The 10035-nt window shown below is 35.1% G+C and overlaps 1 pseudogene; it reads left to right on the top strand.

The window, feature by feature from the left end:
- The first annotated feature begins 8544 nt into the window (after positions 1–8544).
- On the top strand, positions 8545–9700 carry LOC111720635 (annotated as a pseudogene).
- Positions 9701–10035: the final 335 nt, after the last annotated feature.

Below are 10035 nucleotides of genomic sequence, written 5' to 3'. Positions count from 1 at the left end.
AGGTCTGTCATATCTGTCATATTTTATTAACCTCCCTAGTTTTTTTCTTGTTAATTTTGTGATTATATTTGTCTGATTCTGAGGAGAAGATTGAGGTCCCCGACTAGTATAATTTTGCTATTTTTTTGCTATAGCTGGCTGAAAATCTTCTCTAGGAATTTAGTTGTATGCACTATGCATTTGGTGCACATTTAGTGTCATTACTATTTCATTATTTACAATAGTCTTTATCAAGATGTATTTTCCTTCCTTGTCTCTTTTAAGAAAATCTATTTTTTAACCATTTGGCCATTTATATTGTATTTACATATACATATATTGTATTTAACTTATATTTTAACATATTTAACATGTATTGGTCAACCTGCCCTCTGGGGGAAGGGGCAGGGGGAAGGAGGGAAAAAGTTGGAAAAGGATTTGCAACTATCAATGCGGAAAAATTACCTATGCATATATCTTGTAAACAAAAAGCTATAATAATAAAACATAAATATTTTAAAAATTAATTAAAAATCTATTTTTATTTTTACTTTATCTGAGATCAGAATTGCTACCCATGCTTTTTTTCTTCAACTGAAGTATAATAAATTCTATTCCAGACTTTTACCTTTACTCTATATGTGTCTCTATGTGTTTCTTGTAAACAACATATTATAGGATTCTGTTTTTTAATCCACTGTGCTACTCATTTCCATTTTAAGGCAGAGTTCATCTCATTCACATTCACAATTATGATTATCAGCTCTGTATTTCCCTCCAGTCTGTTTTCTGTCTGTATATGCTTTTTCTCTTTACCCTATCCTTAGTAGTGCTTTTTAACTCATCCCACCCATTACCTTATCTTCTATCCATCTTTTCCCCCCTTTTTCTTACCTTTTTCCCTAGTGTTTCTGCCCTCCCTTCCATTTTCCTTCTCACTTTTCTTTCCTCTTTCTTCTCCTACTTCTTTATCAGATTAGATAAATATCTATATCCAACAATAGATTCAGTTATTCCCAGTTAGAACCAAAATTGATGAGATCAACTTCAAACAATGCTTATCTCTCTCCCCTCTTTCCTTTGATTATAATTGTCCCATTATACCTCTCCTTTCCTCTTTTTTCCAGTGCAGGCCTTTCCCCAACCCTAAATGTATTTTTCTTTGATATCATCACATCAGAGTCCATTCACAACCATACCCTCAGTCCAAGTGATGGCCCCCTCTGTCTGCCCTAGTGATAGATACAGTTCTCAAGAGTTACAGATATCTTTTCCCCCCTCTAGAAATGCAAACATTTCAATCTTTAAATAACATACCTTTTCCCCCTGTTTACCTTTCTATGTTTCTCTTCAGTCCTGTGTTTGTAGATTAAATTTTCTGTTTTGTTTTGGTTTTTTTCAATAGAAATAATTGAAAGTCTCTTACTTCATTGACGATCTACCATCTCCCCTAAAAGATGATGCTGAGTTTTGCTAAGTAATTAATTTTTCATTGTAACCCTAGATCCTTTGCCTTCGGAATATAGTATTCCTGGCCCTCTCCAATCCTTTATCATAGAGCCTGCCAGATCCTGGATAATCCTGATAGTGGCTCCTTGATACAATTGAAAAATTGTTTTTGTTTGGCACCTTGCTGTATTCTTTCCTTGAGGTTGTAATTCTGGAGTTTCACAGCATTGCTCTTTGAGGTTTTCCTTGTGGGATCTCTTTCCAGAGGTAATCAGTGGATTCTTTCAATGAGCATTTCCCCCTCTATTTCTAGAGTATTGGAATAGTTTTCCTTAATGATTTCTTGAAGAATGCTATTTGGCTCTTTTTTTTTTTTTTTTTTTTTTTTTGGTCATGGCCTTCATGTAGGCCAATAATTTTGTAACTGTCTCTTCTGAATCTGATTTTTTTTCTTTTGTTTTTTGTTTGTTTATTTATTGTTTTGTTTTGTTTTGTTTTTTGCTGAAACAATTGTGGTTAAGTGACTTGTCCAAGGTCACACAACTATGTGTTAAGTGTCTGATTTGAACTTAGGTCCTCTTGTCTTAGGGCTTGTGCTCTATCCACTGTGCCACCTACCTGCCCCCTGGATCTGTTTTCAAGGTTGGCTGTTTTGCCAATGAAGTAGTTCACATTTTCTTCCATTTTTTTCATTCTTTTTAGTTTGTTTGACTGATTCTTGATTTTTCATAGTATTAGCTTCCCTATTCTGGTTTTTAATATGTGATTTTCTTCAGTAAGCTTTTATAAATCTTTTTCCATTTGGTTAATACTTTTTAAGGAGTTGTGTTCTTCAGTCAGTTTTTCCTTTCCTTTTCCAAGATGTTGACTCCCTTGTGCATCCCTCTCATTTCTGTTCTCATTTTTTCTTATTCCTCTCTTTTTTGCCTTTTAAAGTCTTTTATGAGCTTTTCTAAGAAGCCTCTTTAGGCTTGAGTGAGGCCAATTCACATCACTCTTTGAGATTTCTTCTGTGGACATTTTGCCCTTGTTTGAGTTGGTGTTTTGATGTTCTCTGTCACCATAGTAGCTTTGTAGGGTCAAGATTCTTTTCTATTTCTTGCTAATTTTCTTTCTTTTTTTGGTATTTCCTTTTTTTTATTTTTATTGTTGAATTCTGTTCTTGGGGTAAAGGGGTATTGTCTCAAGCTTCCTGTGCAGCTCTGAGTCTTGACTTTGAGCACAAGAGCCCCTTGTGTTTGTAGGATTTAGCTTTTGCTTGCTCCTTTCAGAAAACAGCCTGATTTCCCAAAATTTGTCTTCTGAGCTGGGACTGGAAGCTGCCCTACTGATTTATTCCTCTACAGAACTAGGACTGAAGGTCTGAGTTGCTGATTTGCTGTGTGGTTAAGACCCTCTAACCAGCTTTTCCAGAGTCTGTCTGAACTGAGCTCAACATCCTTTTCACCCCAGTGAGACTGACCTTTCTTGAAGATTTTCCAGTTTATCTTGAGCTGGAGAGAGGTTTCATTCCACTAGACTTTGTTCAGAGGCTCTCTTTCATGTAGTTTTCAAGGGAAACTGGGAGAGCTCAAGCATCTGCCTGGCTTTACTCTGCCATCTTGACTTCATTCTGGGATGTTAGGCACTTTCTCTTCTCACCCCTTTCTTCAGCTTTTCAGGTTCCTTTTACATATTGTATTCCCTCACGAAAATATAAACTATTTGAGGGTGACTTATCTTCCTTTCTGCTTGTATTTGTGTTCTAGCAAATAATAATCATTTAATAAATACCTGTTGATAATGAGATGAAGCAAATCAGTTGTGTTAGTTCAATAGTGAAGAGAACCAGCTACACCCAGTGAAAGAACTATGGGAAATGAGTATGAACCACAAAATAGCATTTCCACTCCCTCTATTTTTGTCCACTTGCGTTTTTTGTTTCCTTATCAGGTTAATTTTACCTTATTTCTAAGTTCAATTTTTCTTGTGCAGCAAAATAACTGTATGACATGCATACATTTATTGTATTTAACATATACTTTAACATATTTAACATGTATGGTTCTACCTGCCATGTAGGGGAGGGGCTGGGAGGAAGGAGGGGAAAAGTTGAAACAGAAGGTTTTGCAAGGGTAAATGCTGAAAAATTACCCATGCATATATCTTGTAAATAAAAAGCTATAATAAAATAAATAAACAAACAAACAAACAAATAGACACCTGTTGACTTGATCTCAAGAAAGAAGTTATTTCCTAGAAGATGGTAGATGGTTGCTATCAGGTTTAGAATTTGAAAGGGCTCAGACCATTTTACCAAACCTCATTATTTTATGAGTCAGGAAAATAAAGTCTAAGAGGTTAATTGATTTGTCCATTGATATTGTTAGTGAGTGGATAAGCTAACTTATGAATCCAAACACTGACCACAAAGCCTGCTTTCTTTTCATTATACCACACTTATTAAAATCTATAAATATTATGTTTATTAAATATTCATTATCAAGCACAATATCATTTTTATAACTTTTTATTGACAGAATATATGCCTGGGTAATTTTTTACAACATTATCCCTTGCACTCACTTCTGTTCTAACTTTTCCCTTCTCTCCCTCCACCCCCTCCCCTAGATGGCAGGCAGTCTCATACATGTTAAATATGTTATAGTATATCCTAGATACAATATATGTGTGCAGAATCATACAATTCTCTTGTTGCACAAGAAGAGTTGGATTCAGAAAGTAAAAGTAACCCGGAAAGAAAAACAAAAATGCAAGTAGTCCACATTCATTTCCCAGTTTTCTTTTTCTGGGTGTAGCTGGTTCTGTCCATCATTGATCAATTGGAACTGAATTGGATCTTCTCATTGTCGAAGATATCCACTTCCATCAGAATACATCCTCATACAGTATTGTCGTTGAAGTATATACTGATCTCCTGGTCCTGCTCATTTCACTCAGCATCAGTTCATGTAAGTGTCTCCAAGCCTTTCTGAAATCATCCTGCTGGTCATTTCTTACAGAACAATAATATTCCATAACATTCATAGACCACAATTTATTCAGCCATTTGATGGGCATCCCCTCGTTTTCCAGTTTCTAGCCACTACAAAAAGGGCTGCCACAAACATTTTGGCACATACAGGGCCCTTTCCCTTCTTTATGATCTCTCTGGGATATAAGCCCAGTAGTAACATTGCTGGATCAAAAGGTATGCACAGTTTGATAACTTTTTGGTCATAATTCCAGGTTGCTCTCCAGAATGGTTGGATTTATTCACAACTCTACTAGCAATTTATCAGTATTCCAGTTTTCCCACATCCCCTCCAACATTTATCATTATACAATATCATTTTTAAAAAGAAAATTTGAAAGTAAATCAGCTGGGTTTTCCATCAACAAACATTATTAAGCAACTATATTGCCAGACACAACTGGTCTTTGAGGATGCAAAGAAATAAATGAAATAGTTCCTACCCACAAAGAGGTTAAATTCTATGGGAAGTGAAGAAGGGATATACTATGCACATATATAGGCACTTTTGTTTATGCTGGGGGGAATGAAATTAAGGAAAGTCAAGTAGAAGGTACTTGACTTAAATATAGGAACCTGAAAACTGGGGATTCTAAAAGGCCAAAGTGAAGAGAGAGTCCTTTCCATTCATGAGGCCCAAATAGTACAGAGGCCCAGAAATGGAAAATGGAGGACTATATAAAGCCCAACTTTGAATGGCAATGAGCATATGAGAATTATATCCCTGCTTCAGTAGTTGCAGAAAGATAAGCGTTCTCAATTGAATCAGAGGTCTGAAGTAACTTATTCAATTAAATCAAAGAATTCAGCCTAAATGCCTAAAATCCTTGAATTTAGAAGTCCTCCAATGCTATTTCATGAACTAAAATGACACAACATTAGAAGCACTTTGGAATTTGTAGAAGAGACTGCTTATGTCTCATGAGTTTTTGTGTAAAATAGCAAGCCAATGAAATCAAGAAATTGAGCTTTTGGAAGCTCAGTGTAGGAAGCCTCTAAACCATTTCTTTGCCTCTTAGCCTACCTTGAGCAGAGAGTAAAATTAGCTGATATCTGCTGGGGACCAGATATTCCATTGTAAGTGGATTTGGGATAGTTCTCTCAGAGAATATGTTTAAAAATTTTGCTTAGAAAAGTATGCCAGTTCCCCAGGCAACAATGAATCAGGGGAAAATGGAGAATGGAAAAATTCACAAGTCTCAATAGGATCAAAGCCATCACTTTCAGGAAAACAGCATGCTTTGATCAGGTAGACCACTCTTTAAGCAGACCACTGAATCAGACAAGCTCTGATTGCTCATAATTAGCTTAATGTCGTAGGATTCTTTGCTTGAAATAGCTCACAACTGGTGGGCTGTCTTCATCTTGAGTCCCTTTTTTCTCTGTGGAATATGAAGTTCTTGGCTTTCCAGGATCCCCTCGCATAACCTTCAAGTTAGTAAAAAATAAAACCAAAAAAATTCTTTCATAATTGTTTTCCTGCAGATCTCTTTTCACTAGAAATCATACATTTGTGTGAGGAATAATCATATAGCAATATCACAATTGAAACTTAATGAAAAGATAAACTGGGGCAAGTTTCTTTGAGCAAGATATCATTTATTAACAAGGGAATGCTACCTGGCAAGGATAAAGCTAAAGATGGGCCAAGGTCAACTGGTCTCCTTCTCAAGAATGACATAGAAATGCCACTGTTTCTCAGAGACATGATTTATGTGGGATGACAAACTTTCCTTGGTAGAATTATTTGCAGGTATAGCTGAGGTAATAATTCTTACATAATTAGAATGTTTTTATGAAAAAAATTATAAAACCAAATTCAGAGTTTCTCTTTAATTAACAGTAAATGTGGAAAAGCTTAGCTCTTTGGCATCTAACTCTGAGAGAAATATTGAACATTTATATTCATGAGCTTGTTCACTTAGAGGAGAGGTTTGGGGGTTATCCAGAATAGTTACAAGATTAAATATAAAATGCATAATCAATATCTAAATTTCACAGCTAGTTTAACTGGATTGTAGACTAAGTAAAGGACATTAATATAAGGATCCGAAGGTAGGTGCCAAGTTGTAAAGTGTTTCAATTTTATTCTAGAGGAAAGACAAAATCATTAGTTTGCTGAATAGAGGAATGACATGGTCACATTTGATCTTTAGGAAAATAACTTTGGTAGCTGTGTGGAAACAGGATGAGACTTAAAAAACTTGACGTAAAAAGATTAATGTTAAAACCAAAAAAGTAGAAAGGAAAAATTTAAGATCCTATGCTTAATTACAGTACAACATATACTGTAATAAATTATATAAATTTTATCCACTGAAGGTTATTTAACCTACAGGAAAAAAAAATAATCAAAGAAGGTCACTTACCTGCTAGGCACTCTTTAATTAATATTTCCTAAAATAGAGGAATTACTTCCCTTGCTTAATCTACACAACCTTTCCTAAGTTTGAGCTGTCTCTCTCATTCTACCTAGCCTATTCAAGATGATTTGATACTCATTATCAAAGAACTAAGATCTACTAGGAGGGAGAAGCCAAGTACACAAATAACAACCACATAGAACAAGATAGGACAGATAACCTAAGAAAAATTAGTCCTGGGTCAGGGAAGAGTAAGAATGGAGGGACATAATAATTTTAGATGATGAAATTTTGAAAATTCTACAAACAGGTAGCATTAGAGTTTTCTGTTTGACCCAAGAAAGCAAAAATAAGAGCAATACATGGAAGTTAGAAAGGGGAAAATTTAGATTTGATCTTAGGAAAATTTTTCTAGTAATTAATAGTCTGAGAGTGGAATAGCTACTTTTAGAGGTTCTGGGATCTCCTCTTTGAAGGAATCCAAAAATAGAAGCTGATAACAGATTGTCAAATTCAATGAGGTTTCATCTTTGGGGATAGGTTGGACTGGATGGCCTTTCAAGTTTTTCCAACTGCAATAATGTGATATTGTAATTCTACTGGACTTGAAGTAGGATTTCTAATAGAAAAAAAGGCATTTCAGATAGGATGAGTAGCAATAATGACACACAAGTAGGGAAATTCATTGAATATATACAGAAAAGTTCAAAAAGAAGTAAGTGTATGTGTAGAGGAAATATGGTCAGCAAGGCTAAATATATATGGTTGAAAAAGAGAATCTTGAAGATGCTGAAAAGTTTTGAATTATTTCATAATTAATTAATTCAGTAGGCAATTAGGATCCATTAAAAGACTTAGAGCAAAGAGTGATAATTCTCTTTGGAAATTTTAATCTACCTATGAAGTGAAGGATAGTTTGAAATGGACAGACTGGAGAGAGTAATATCAATTATAAGTCAAAACAAAAAAGAAAGATGCTGATATCCTAATTATGGCCTGAGAGTCATAAGGATAGAACAGTAAGAGATCTTCAGGGTTCATATCAATATGCCACTCCTGTGGTTTCTTTTTTTTTCTTGTTAGCAGAATTCTAAAATAGACTTGTGGGGCACAATATCAAAATTAGGAATTAAAAGGAAACACCTAACTCCTTGTAAGATAGCTGTCCAATACTATGTACCTTTAATCAGTATTAGACATAAGGTAGTAAAAAGAATATATTTAATCTTAGCCTCCTCCTAAGGTTAAGGGATATTTTGCTAATTTCTGCTGGCTCTACTAGTTGTGTGTCCAGTGGCTTAAAAGAACATTAGTCCAGCACATTTCCCCCACCTTACCCTCTCCAACTCTCCTCCTCCAATCCTCTCACTAAATCCCTTCTCCCTTTTCCTTTTATTCTGCTCCTTCCTCATCCCACTTTTTCCAGAGCTTCCCAGGAGCTCCCAAGATGTGGATAGTGAGTGTACATCAGCTCCAGCTTCTCTGCTGAAGCTGTGATCTCTTCCTCCTCAGATTGAACTACAAGCCTTACTCAGTATACTATAGCCATGCAGCCCTCTCTCCAAATCAATGGTACTTTTGCCCAGGACTGATGTATAATGCAAGAGTTCAAGGACTGAATGAAAAATTGACATCACATGAAAACATGTATTTCTGCCCACTTAATAGTAACCCATGGATACGTTCTACAAATTGGCTAATAGCTGCTTTAAATGACCCCCATACTATAATGCCTGGATTAGATATGAATATTGTTGCCACAGAATAGTCTTATGGTATTTTTACAGTATGTCCTGTAAAATAAAAAGTTACATCCAAAGGAATTTTTCACCCATTTTAATCACCTGCATTGTCTTGGATTGTATTGTGGAATCTATAAACATTTATATCAAGTTCCACCAACAGTTGGATCTTTGATCTCAAAGAGACAGCCAGCTCTGGTCTGAAAATGAAATTTTTCTTTTCTAGAAAAACTGAGTAATTTGATTTGAAAACTGATTTGAATAAAACCATCATATTGATTTAGGTATGGTCTAAGGGCAGACATATAGCCTTTCATCCCGTCAAGCAATATTTAACATTCACAGATGGAGCCCTTTACAGCAAATTTTTCCTATTCACTATAGAGACATCAGTTGGGATCTCACTAATTTACCCCAGCCATCATTTGAGAAGTGCATTTGGATGACATTGGAATCCCCTACTTACATACCCCAGAAGAGTGACATTGAATTATTCTTCAATCTAACTCTGACGTCATTGTGACTTAGACATACAAGTGCTTTATAGCTTCATGAGAGTAAACACAAAGTCTTTTGTATTTGAAGTGCCAAACAAGAAGAAGCTAGAGAGATGGGTTTTTTGGTAACGGCTATCCTGAGCATCCAAGAATCAAGTATCACAGTGAGCTGAGTAAAGGCATTGAAATTTCTATCTCTGTATTTTCAGAGAGTATGTGAATAATAAAAGTTTGATTCCCATCACCCCTACTTATAAATTTTATCTTTCTTTTGACAACTCAATCTACAAAGATTGAGTTTCTGGCTGGTACAGTCCTGCTGTGCTAGGACCATCTAGGGAAAACTGAGAATTTTATACCAGAAAATCCTTCATTCACATAGATGTCCTTCCAGTAAGTTAGACAAATATTTTAAGGAACTAGGCAGAAACAATAACTTATATCTCAGTTACTATACTGGAGGAAAAGCTTCAAAGTGAATTTATCATGGTTTTGGGAAATACATCATGCTTTGTTTGTGACAATGTGAAGAGACACTATCAGTACAAGTCTATAGGCAAGCAAGAAAAATTGTTTTGGAATAAACATTTGCCATTTCTTGCATACCTAGAAGATTTTAATGAACTCTATTTCAGTCTGTGATAATAAAAAAGAGAATAGCAGTATCAGACGTAAAACTATATTATAAAGCAGCAGTCATCAAAAGCATTTAGTACTGGCTAAAAAATAGAGTAGTAAATCAGTGAAATAGATTAGATACATATGACATAATGATCAAGGCATATGTAATCTAATATTTGACACACCCTCAAACCCCAGCTTCTGGAATAAGAATTCACTATTTGATAAAAATTGCTGGAAAAACTGGAAAGTAATATGTCAGAAACTTGCCGTAGATCTATATCTCATACTTCATAACAAAATAAAAGGTCAATATGGGTACATGATTTGGACAGAAAGGATGATATCATAAGCAAAGTAGGAGAGCAAGG

Source organism: Sarcophilus harrisii, chromosome 4 (genome assembly GCF_902635505.1).
Source record: "Sarcophilus harrisii chromosome 4, mSarHar1.11, whole genome shotgun sequence".
Lineage (NCBI taxonomy): Eukaryota > Metazoa > Chordata > Mammalia > Dasyuromorphia > Dasyuridae > Sarcophilus > Sarcophilus harrisii.
The sequence above is the reverse complement of the archived record's forward strand: the minus strand, read 5'-3'. Positions and strand labels throughout refer to the sequence as shown.